The 12020-nt window shown below is 40.3% G+C and overlaps 1 long non-coding RNA gene across 5 annotated transcripts in view; it reads left to right on the forward strand.

Moving 5' to 3' along the window:
* LOC137149144 (uncharacterized) overlaps positions 1 to 11313 on the forward strand; it is a 375061-nt gene extending 363748 nt beyond the window's left edge. For all 5 annotated transcript variants that reach the window (XR_010918680.1, XR_010918679.1, XR_010918684.1 and 2 more), the window contains 2 exons: positions 7444 to 7666; positions 11225 to 11313. This is a non-coding gene — a long non-coding RNA (uncharacterized lncRNA). The remainder of the gene's footprint in view (positions 1 to 7443; positions 7667 to 11224) is intronic.
* The last annotated feature ends 707 nt before the right edge of the window (positions 11314 to 12020 follow it).

Consider the following 12020-nt stretch of genomic DNA (forward strand, 5'->3'; position numbering starts at 1 on the left):
TTTGTTTTCCTCTTGTAAGTCAAATAAAAATCATACCACTGTAGTGCATTTCATCAGCAGATATGGTTTGTGAATTAGGCTGCCTAATAGTATACTTTCTATGATGTTTTCCCATCTGCTGCTGCCTCTGATTAATTTAACACTGTCTACTGAATACTGAAATACTAGGAGGTTTTACTGTAGCGTGTGTTTGAAAAGAAGGTCTTATTTCTCATAGGTTGACCCTATTGTGCATGAATACTTAGGAAATACGTAAACAGAAGGTTCAGTAAAGACAAACAGTAAAAAGGAAATCTAATTTATTTGTTAAAAAACAAAAAACCTTTTCTATTAGCTTATGCAAAAATGTATCATGCTGTATTAATTTATTTCAAATTGGATTTGTTAGTAGGCTATAAGTTAGTCTGGTGGTCAGGAGATGGAAGGAGGAATCAGAACACCTAGCTTCTTTTCCTCATTTGTCACTGAGTTGCTGTATGACTGTGGGCAAGTCTCATGAAAAATTGGTGCCTCAGTTTCCCCATCAACAAACAGGTGATTGTGACTAAAGGGAAAAGGCTTTCCCTTCCTGTAGAAAATTTTCAAGATTTCAATTTTGGCCCCTCTCCTTCTGTATCATGATGAAACTGAGACTGTGAGGAAAAAATAGAGGGGAGAGAACTCTCCCCCAAATAGCTGACTTCATTAGGGAACTCTCCTAGAACACGGGAGACCCAGATTCAAGTTCCTTCTCTGACTCAGGCAGACCGGTGTTTCCTACATCCCAGGTGTGTAGCTGAACCACTGGGCAACTGGCTATTCTGAGGAGCAGGGAGCTCTCCTTTTGTTTTTGTTCCCCCCCCGTCTCTTTCTCTGGTTTGGAGCAGAAATTATCTTGTAACTGAGGAACTCCCCCATCCCCATGAAAGTTTAGTCAAAACTGACACATTTCCCCCAAACTGTCAATTTTCCAACAAAAAAAAAGTTTCAGTGATAAATTCCTGACCATCTACAATAATGACATTTATCCAGTTTTTTAAACCACTATGTAATTTTAGCACAAAAGTGCGATCTATGTGTCTTGTACTATTACTACAGTCTCGCAGCATAGTATGATAACAATAACCTGCTCCACGGAGTGCATTAGAAGGCTAGGTACACGTCTTGGGTACTTTCTGAGGCACAAGTTCAAAAGTCCAATGCCTTCAGATAATACATAAGTGCGGGATTAGATGACCTCATGAGGTTCCTTCCAATCCTATGATTCAGGAGAAGTTTGCCCATAGCTTATTAATTAAAAGATTGGATACTATTAGTGTATGGTCTGTTAGTCAGACATTTAATCTTAAAACATAAAAAAACCCCAACAAACCAATAAAAATCAGTTTTGTGAGATTTTATGCATCATATCCTTCCACCAGTAAAAGTAGTTCCCAGGAAAATGATAAAAGAATGTGATTTTTAAAAAAACCAAACAAAACAACAACAAAAAAACCCTCTCTAATATGTTGACTATATTTATGTATGTTTTTTTAATAAAACTTTCTTTTTTTTAAGGTTCGCAGACTTTTGATTCCCCTCAATCCATCTCTTGTACCGAGAAACGTATTAGGATTTTTTGCAGCAATTGCTGGCCCACCGATTCACTTTATTTAATAAAATGTAAGGATGAATCCCAACCCCATTGATGTCTATGGCAAAACTCTCATGGACTTCAGTGGGACCAGGATTTCACCCTACGTTTTGAATAGTAAACAACTCCCAATTTACGCTCTGATCCAACAAACAATCTTGAGACTAATTAACTTTCTAACTCAAGGTTTGTTTTTATAAGAAGAGAAAATGCCAAGATTTCCTTTCCTTGGATCCAGAGTTTTCCAGAGTGTAGGCTGTTTCAACCTTGTGGTATATCTTAGCAGAGAATGACAAATGTGTTAAAATGTGCTAAATTATGCATCACTATCTTCAGCAGCACCCATCACTGCCCAGGAAAGACTGAGAGTAGACCAAAACATTCATTTTAGGGGCTAATCCTACAATCCTTTTTCATGTAAGTCTGAGCTGCCAGGATCTGGTGCATACCTTTTATATCAACTAGAATGTTGTTGAGCATCTTCAGCATCCAATGAAATCAATGGAAGTAGAGGCTTCTCAGCAGCTTGCAGAATCAAGTCCCAGGAGACCAGGAACTAAATAGCTGGCTCTGTTCCTGTACATTACTAGCGTATTGTGAATTTCAATAACTATTACTTTCTCTCTTGATTAAATTAAACTACCCAGTGAGTGGGCTTCCTTGGGTGGTGGGGAAAACAGGTTGACTTTTTTCATTTGTAGGGCTTAGAGTCAACCTTACAAATGTGTCTGGACCTAGGAGTTAACGGTGCTCAGAGTCTTGCTGGATTCGGCCAATGCTAATTGATAAATAACAATATCCTTTATTCATCTAAATTTCCCTGACAGCCTTGCATTTTATGCAGTCGTGTACAGCATGTGCACCTTGTGTAGTCATGCAAAGTGAACAAAAAACACTGCCAGCAGGGCAAGTTAGTGGAGAGCTCTGATTTGGTAGCACTTTACATCTGTTTTGTGCTCACTTTGCTTAGCTGTGAATGATGACACAGGGCACAAGACAGCAATTTTAATAAAAGATTCTCCTTTGTGTCATTCGTAGAAAACCTGTTACTTAATGCCATTAAGTAATGTCAAATACCATTTTTGTAGGCCGGGGTTTTACATAGTGTCTTGGAGATCATACGTTTCCACTAGAACTATATACAACTCATTTTTAGTGTTATTTTGAAAGTAGAAATCACACCAACAGCAATGTGATTTATTTATGAAGTTTCAACAAATAAGCAAGAGATCTGTCTCCTTGTCATCTCCTAGATGCTGTTGCATATTATACATTCTCTTTTTACATGCTGGATACGTAATTTAGACCTCGTTGATGCATTTAGGGCCAGCACATCTAAGGCTGAGCAACTATGAGTCAGGTCTAGTGTCAGAGAAATAATATGAAGCAGAATGTCTTGCTAAAAACATTCTACTTGATGTGCATGGAGCAGCTGGCTGAATAGCCTGAGGGAAAGCATAATGCATCGTAATCATCACATTGATCATTTTTCTTGTTGCCTTGAGACAATGTTGTGATAACTGTAAACTAAAATAGCTTAAGACAAGGCCAAAATAAAAGCTACTAAGAATACTAGTGGTCCATTTTTGGAGGTAATTATGGTCGGTTGGCAGGACTGTACAGAGACCAGAAAAGCACTCTTTCATCTTTATTTTTTTTAATCAAGAGTTAATCACCATCAAGTAATCGTAGTGCCATATACAAAGTAACATTATTTCACCATCCCTGACCCCAGTGCCGTCTGCAGCTATCTGACTAGAAATGTACTATGTAGCTGAATCAATGAAGCACTGTATGCCGATGGATGAAAAATATGACATTGCCTTATATAGCGCTAAAGAGTAGGCAAAAACTAGCCATTTAAGAGGTTTGGTATTCAAATATTATAAGGCTATCAAAGGAGAACACGTTGAACCAATATTGTATTGTTAATATAAACCATTGCAAATGAACCAACATAACAAAGTCAGCAATCAAATTGTAACATTCTTTATTAAATTAGTTAGACTTATTGAAAACATATGTAACGCTCCCTTCCGGCCCCAGTTTGACCTGTCAGTGGGGTTTGAACCCGGGGTCTGCAGCAGTAATAGTATGAGTTTCTACTGCTTAAGTTAAAGGAGTAATTATTTCAGCTCTTACTAAACTCTTATCCTCTTAGGTGGAACATCAACCAAAGTGGGGTGGGGGCAAAGACTGACACTCCAATAGTGTCGATTACAAGCATCATTTTCACTTGAAAGACTTAGTCACAATTACTAATGTCAAATGATATTTGTTGACTGGGCAGCGTACAGTACGTATGTCTGTGATGGTTGCACAGCAGTTGTCTTGAATATAATATCTGCTGCCATGTTAGGATGCAGCAAAACTGGGATGAGTGGTTCTCATCTGAACAATTCCCCAAACAAACTTCCAAGTTTTAGGCTCACAGCTAGTTGTTGTATCATTAAAAGTTCTGATGCTGCATTCCTCCCACACCAACTACTCCCCACTGAGGTCAAGCCGGTTTTAGGTGTGTGAGGAATGCAAGATTGAAGAATTTCAGATAGCACTTCAGAAAAAACAAATGATGGGCAATCAACTAGAATACTCAGCAGACAGACTACTGCCTCTCCATCTGTGCAAGACAGATTTATGTGAATCTCTTGGAGAATGCTGTAGATGGGTGTACAGGTTTAGAACAATGAAGAGGAATTACTTTCAAGAATGGATTCATTGATTGCATAGTCTTTTACCATGCCTACAAGGCTTATGTTGTTGATGATTTGCACGTGGTCTTTAATTCCCTTTTTTTTTAAATTGTGGCACAAATTTGAGAACGGTAGAATATGTCTTTGAGGCCAGGGAGGTGGGAAATTGAAGGCTCCTTAATGCTAAAAAGTTCAGTTGCAAACAGGGCTTCCAAACTATGTAGCAACTACCTAAGGTCTTAAAAAATGTGATAATTTTACTGCAAAATGGATAGTTCATCTCTACAGAGAATAAAAGTGTCATTGATCTCTATGATAAATTGAATCTCAGTATCTGAAAATATAGACCTTGTTTTTTTTCATTAGAAGGATGACCTTGGCTCTATTGTAAATCAAAAGTAACTGGAGATTTGTGGCTTTCATAAGAGCTACAGAGAAAAAAAAATTACTATAGAGCTGCAGACCATTTTGGACTTGAAGGAATTGAAGGGGTGAGTGCTTCAATTTCATTAGGTTTACACTGGGATAGGCTTGATTTTCTGTCTGTTCAATACTATGTATTGCACACTTTTCCAAGGTCTGAGATGAAGGGAAAAGCAGTACATAGTTTGATCTCCTGCTGGGAGGGAGAGAAGAAAGGGGAGGTTCTTCCTTAAGAATTATATCCTGGTACTTAAAAATAACTCCCAAAGTTGCTCTCCTGCCTGACTTCTGGTACCAGCTTTTGCATTAATATCCTATAGAGCCATCATTTCTGTTTTATTCACAAATGCTTCAATGATGTACAAAGCCAGATGGTAAAAACATGTCTGACTGAGCTTCTTTTACATTTTGAACCAGACTGGACAATTATGTTGTGATCGTTTGATGCTGAAAAGTGCTTTTAATAAATGAGAAACATGCCTGTAGTTTTGAGAATTAAATGCATGAGATGCTTTTGACTGGTAGTACATTTCGCAGCTTGGAACCCTCTACACAGGTGACCAATGCAATTGATTTTCCTAGTGCCAGTCAGAAGCTTAGCACCCATATTTTACACTATTTACAGCCTGTTCATTAAACTAGATAGAATTGAGAGTAAGTTGTTAGCCCGATATAGCACTTTTCATCTATTGATCTCAAATCAATTTTCAAAAGAAAGCATCACTATCACCATTTTACAGGTAGAGAAACTGAGGCACAGTGAGGTTAAGCGAATCAGTCACAGAGGTCAGTGGCAGAGGCAGGTCTTTTAACCCATCCCAGTGCAGTTCTCCACTGGACCATGCTGCCTCCTTTATAGTAAATGATTTTACAAGATACAAAGGCATGGTCTATATAAATACAGAGAGGAAGAGAAAGCCAGATCCTGGAAGTGTTTTTTTCACTGTTAGAAAGCTGACTTTGCCGCTCTGGAGACACAGGTACCAAAGTAAAGCCTGAAACAATCACAGCAAGAACCTCCGTAATGCTAAGGCATAACAACTGTCCACGTGAATGCACTGCGTCACTGTCAAATCTGCCAATCTTTTTATATAAGGAAAGATGAGATTGCTATTAAAGTTTTACAGCAGTGTGAGCGTTTCAAGAAGCTGGGGTATGTATTGCTTTCAGACAGAGGCAAATGGCATATGGAGAGATTTAACGACGACATTGAGATGATGCAAAGGTGACAAGTAATACTGGGAATTTCTCCTTTAACTTCTCATTTTCACTTTTTTCAAGGATTTGACTAGAGGGCATATGTCTTGATGCAACCTGAATTGTCTGATCAAACAAGCTTTTTGCCTGTGCTAATTGGTCACCACAGGGACGTGATCCTACATTAATGCCATGTCACAGTCTGCCCAGTGGTGCTCTTCAAATGAATCACCACTAAGCCAGGCAGTAGCTTGAGATTTTTTGAGTTAAATTCATAGGAATAATCTGACTCTTATATTTGGGGGAGGAGGACAGCTTCAGTCAGGCCAACGGGATCCCACACATGGGGGTACAAATTCCATGCCTGCCTGAGACTTGCAGTTTGAGGGGGTAACACCCCTCCTGTCCCTCTCCCCTCCAAAACTACGCCATGGATCAATCTCAGCAGAGGTTCCAATTCCAGATGAGAAGGCTTCCAACTGAAAGAACGAGATACAACTGAGTCTGTTTAAGCTGAGAACTGTGGTAATAATTGGGGGTAGCTCATAGCCGTGCAGCATGCATCGTTTGTAACTCCAAGCCCTACCATCGCTGTTCAGAATCTGCACCTGGGTTCCTCGCCACCCTTGGAAGGGAGGTTAGGTTTTTCCCCTCAGTGAAATCCTGCTCATTGCTCTACCACCCTGGCCGCAGAACTGATGTGGTTCTGCTATGCAATGCGTGGGAGGATATAAATGAGTTATATAAGGAGTACACGATCCTTATGTAGTGCTTGGCTCAGAGGTGGCTCTTAGAGCGAGCTGGATTGAGGCTAGAGGATCCACTAGTATGTTGGAGCCTTACAGCCTACTATTGCTTCAGCACAGGGTCTCTGCAGCCTGGAGAGAGGATTCCTTCCTTCAGTGCAGATATGCTTAGAGCACAGCTCTCAGCATATAGTGTGTGCTAGATGGGAGAATTTGGACCCTAATGCAAAGAATACAAAGGGGAGAAAATTGTAGTTGGTATGTTTGATGTGTGTGTTGTTTCTTTTCAACACATTTCAGAAGAAAGCAAGTAAAAGATCAGCCTTTGCCAGGAATCTTCACAAAGGCCTGAGGGCAGAAATGCCTCCTCATTTTTCCCAGCGTGGCTATAGCAAGTGTGTTAAAAGAGCTATTAAAGGCAAACTGCGGTGTAAAATGTATTCCAATCAAGAACTCGAATGACAAAGAAGAGCACCTTCCCATTCATTGAGGGTGATCTCATGTGTCACAATAACAGGAATAACGGCCCAACAGGATGCTCCAGCCTTGACAGTCTGCTGATGTAATCTGGGAAGCATGAAGTGTCACGCATCATTTGAATGTAAGGGAAAGGCCAGGGGACTTTCAGCTGTTCCGCTGTGTCCTTTAGCCGGGTTTTCCTGTGGGTTAATGTTAACAAGACTTTGATTTTTTTTCCCCCCAAAGGTGGTGAGCTTCAAGTCATTAGTTAGAAGAAGGTAAATCAGTTCCCCTTCCCACTTCTCTCTTACAGATGCAAAATGCTCAAAAATCTGGCCTTGCTCCATATTATACTTTTCCTCTGAGTTAACTGGCTCTCCCAAGAGGTCTCCTGAAGAGTGCTCCATGCAGGCCAACCCCTGCGCTCAAGGGAAGCCCTATTGACTGTGCTGCAGATCCTGATGCGAGATCAGAGCCCAAAGGTGAAGGTACAAGATTTTAATCGGCCTGTTTAGAGGAAGCTGGGTTGATGAATGGTAAGAGCAGTGGGCAGGGAAAGGACTTCTTGAGTTCTTCCCTGCCTTAGATCTGCTTATGACTCACTGGGTGGCTTTGGGAAAGGCACTTAAAATCTTTGTATCTCAATTTCAAACGGTGTAAAGTAGAGCTATTAGCCCTTACCTTTCGTGAGGCTCGTTTTGCTAATATTGATAAAGCACTTAAAGAAAATAATTATAATTATTAGCATGCCTATAGGATGTTGCATTTATAATGATTGCCATTTAAAATCTGCCTTTGATTTGAATCTGCTGCGTTAGCTAGTGGCTGAAGGAAGAATTATTTTAACTGTGTCAGTGTTTGACCCCCTGTGATTTTTATAGGAGATTTTTGTTAAAGCCTATTTATTTCTTTTGTGTTATTTAAGAACTAGACTTTAAACCATTACTTTGAAAAAGATGCAACAAACTGACTTTGTATTTATTTTCTGACTAGGAAAAGTTCTTCAACAGATCTCTGAATATTTATCTGTGTAAAAACTCAGCTAGTCGGTGTAATTTTGGCTGACAGTTATGGCAGCTTCATAATAACACACTTTTATTATGTTTTCTACAAGTGGGATCACATATTTGAGTAGCTGTCTTTGAAATATGCCTCTTGTGAAATAACCATTGCACCTGTGTCAGTTTATTGTTTTAAGCTTTTTAAGAATATTGGCGTCAATTTCGGAAACCAATTGAATAGCTGTTCTCCAGGGCACAGTAAAATAACTTTTATTAGGGGTTATAAGTGGTGTCAGTTTGTTTCCTCTCATTTTTTATTAAGTCAGTTAAGTTAGTTATTCAGCTTTAAATTCTTATCGTTACTGAAACATCCCTCCTTTGAATAGAGCCCACAATCCTGTATTGTACTTGGAAGAATATAATATATGACGTTTAAAAATATAAAACAGAGAAACTGATGCTGTTGGATAAATTAAGATATATATTACTTTAATATTGCCCCAGGTACTCTAGTGTGGAAGGGCTTCTTTGCATCAGTCCAGTTTTGCAATACTGCTCTAAAGCCAGCCATTGGATGATTCTTCCTGCATAAAGGGATCTTTGCATGGCCATGGAGCTTTTTACTGCTGGAAGGTGATCAGGAACAGTCAGCCTGGATTCACCAAAGGCAAGTCATACCTGACCAACCTGATTGCCTTCCATGATCAGATGATTGACTCTGTGAATGTGGGGAAAACAGTGGATGAGATATATCTTGACTTTAGCAAAGCTTTTGATACAGTCTCCCACAGTATTCTTATCAGCAAGTTAAAGAAGTATGGGTTGGATGAATGGACTATAAGATGGATAAAAAGCTGGCTCAGTCATTGAGCTCAACGGGTGGTGGTCAAAGGCTCGATGTCTAGTTGGCAACAGGTAACAAGTGGAGCGCCCCTGGGGTTGGTGCCAGGGCCGGTTTTGTTCAACACCTTCGTTAATGATCTGGAGGATGGGGTAGATTGCACCCTCAGCAAGTTTGCAGATGACACTAAGCTGGGGGGAGTGGTAGATACCCTGGAGGGTAGGGATAGTATATAGAGTGACCTAGACAAATTGGAGGATGGGGCTAAAAAAATCTGAGGTCCAACAAGGACAAGTGCAGAGTCCTGCACTTGGATTGGAAGAATCCCATGCACTTCTACAGACTGGGGACCGATTGACTAGGCAGCAGTTCTGCAGAAAAGGACCTGGGGGTTACAGTGGACAAGAAGCTGGATGTGTGCCCTTATTGCCAAGAAGGCTAACAGCATATCGGGATGCATTAGTAGGAGCATTGCCAGCAGATCGAGGTAAGTGACTATTCCCCTCTATTCAGCACTAGTGAGTCCACATTTGGAGCATTGTGTCCAGTTTTGGGCCCCCCCACTACAGAAAGGATGTGGACAAATTGGAGAGAGTCCAGCAAAGGGGGAAAAAATGATTAGGGGGCTGGAGCACATGGCTTATGCGGAGAGGCTGACGGAACTGTTTTGTTTAGTCTGCAGAAGAGAAGAATGAGGGGGGATTTGATATCAACATTTAACTACCTGAAAGGGGGTTCCAGGGAGGATGGAACTAGGCTGTTCTCAGTGGTAGTAGATGACAGAACTAAGAGCAATGGTCTCAAGTTGCAGTGGGGGAGGTCTAGGTTGGATATTAAGAAAAACTTTTAAATTAGGAGGGTGGTGAAGCACTGGAATGGGTTATCTAGGGGAGGTGGTAGAATCTCCATCCTTAAAGGTTTTTAAGATGCGGGTTGACAAAGCCCTGGCTGGGATGATTTAGTTGGGGTTGGTCCTGCTTTGAGCAGGAGGTTGGACTAAATGATCTCCTGTGATCCCTTCCAACCCTAATCTTCTATGGTTCTTTGAAGCCTGGCTGTTTGAATGGCCCATTGTGACATCAGTCAAAGGAGCCTGCAAGAAGTCAGTGAAGTTACTTCAGATTTACAGTGGTGTATCTGAGAGCAGAATGTGGCTCCTAGAATGTGGTCAGCAGAGCCGCTGGTCTGGACATAGTGGAAGGTGAACCATGTACCTTAGTGCTTCATGCATCTCCCTCTCTTGAAGTCATGAAGACAAAAGAATTTGTCCTGCCCTTGAGTTACCATAGCTTATGGGGGCTCAGTAACACCTGCTTTCTGAGTAAATCGTCCTGTTTCTCACCAATATTTATAGAGTTATGGAATTGCCTGGGCAGGCCACAGATATTTTCAGTTGGCTAAAGCAGCTTATGTCTGCTCAAGATCTACTTGTTTCAGAACGTATCATAGAACAATTTATGGTGGTAGCTTACTCTGCTTATACTTTAATATAAATTGGACACACACAAAAGGGGCCAACTTAAAGAATGCCTCCATTGAACACTATTCAAATGGGAAAACTTATGGGACTTGACAACATAGAGGACATGCAAAAAATGGCTGAGGATTGGCAGGGATGCTGGAGCTGTGTGTTTGCCCTCAGCAATGTTTGATGATGTGGGAAGTATTCAGAGACAAATATGGAAGACAAATCACTATGAGGCTACACAGGTGTTTGTTTGCTTTTTGGAAGCTGAAGTGATATGGGGGATCATGAGTTTAGCAGAGAAGCTGTTGGCAACCCTATTCTTGTATTCCAAGTTATTCCAAATACAGGAGCTATGTAATGCAGATATGAAACTTCTGGGGGATAACAAGTAGCAGGTGTTTAACTTCTCACAATGTAGTAATTTCTACTAAAATGGAGGTAGCTTTAAGTTGATAAAGACATATATATACTGCTAGTCATTTGCTGGTTGGTTTCTAAAATAGCTTTTGGTATTTTCTCATTCTTTAGGTCCTATGAAGATGTTGAAATTTCTACAGTGAATGAAATTGTGTTTTTTTTACTTGGGATCTAAATGTAACAAGAATTTAATAATTCATAAATTGAGCTTTAGCATATGTTTAATAATAGATAGACTGTCATGCCAAGTTCAGTTGGAAACTTACATAGCATACATTTTTATGTTTTCCTTCAACATTTCAGAGAATTACAGTATTGCAAACATTATTTTGTATTTATGCTTATTTCAATATTTTATTCCTTTCAGGTTTCTTTAAGAAATAAAAGCCGCAGCTTTGGGGAAAAAAAAATGGAACTATCCTCAGTTTCTGAAGTCAAAAAAAAACCAAAAAAAACAAACCCAGATCAGAGGAGTTTTATTTATGTATACGTTCATAAATGATTTACTGGACTTTTGGCTGACAGATAGGATGGTTTTATAATAACTTTGTTTATTATGTTCCTATGAGCGAGCTCGAATGTTTGAATAGCTCTGTAGGAAAGAGTTGTAAAGCTGACTAGCAATTATACCTATGACGCCTCTGCTGGGTTTAGTCCTCTTCAGAATGAACAGACTGGATTTTCCTTTTAAATGGAGACAGTGGGAGCTGTTTCTAGATGATGGGGAAATGACAGAAGGCTTGTGACATTTCACTGCTACAGAGAGGAAGGGCAGCCAGTCTCTTGGTCAAAGCTGAAGAGAATTAATAGGGGTTCTAGTCCCACCTCTGCTACAGACTTTCTGGGTGACAATGGGCAATTCCCTTTGAGCCAAGTCCTGCGCCGTTACAGCACATGTGTGAAGGAGTAGGACTGGGGAGGAGAAAAGGTGGAAAAGATTTTAATATCCTGTGGAGATGGCATGTCCCCCTCTGTACCTTGCAGAGACCAAATTTACATGTGCTTTCTGTATGCAAAAGCATTTGCCAAGTGGTCAGGATTATTATTACTACAGAAGTGCCATTACAGGCCCCTGTGTCAGGACACAATTTATTGTTCAAACACAAAACAAATCAATTCCCCCCCCCTCCCCCGACCCAAAGCAGGCTGCAGTCCACAGAGGC

This window comes from Emydura macquarii, unplaced genomic scaffold, assembly GCF_026122565.2.
Source record: "Emydura macquarii macquarii isolate MOO-44397 ecotype Brisbane River unplaced genomic scaffold, CSIRO-AGI_Emac_v2 contig_71, whole genome shotgun sequence".
Lineage (NCBI taxonomy): Eukaryota > Metazoa > Chordata > Testudines > Chelidae > Emydura > Emydura macquarii.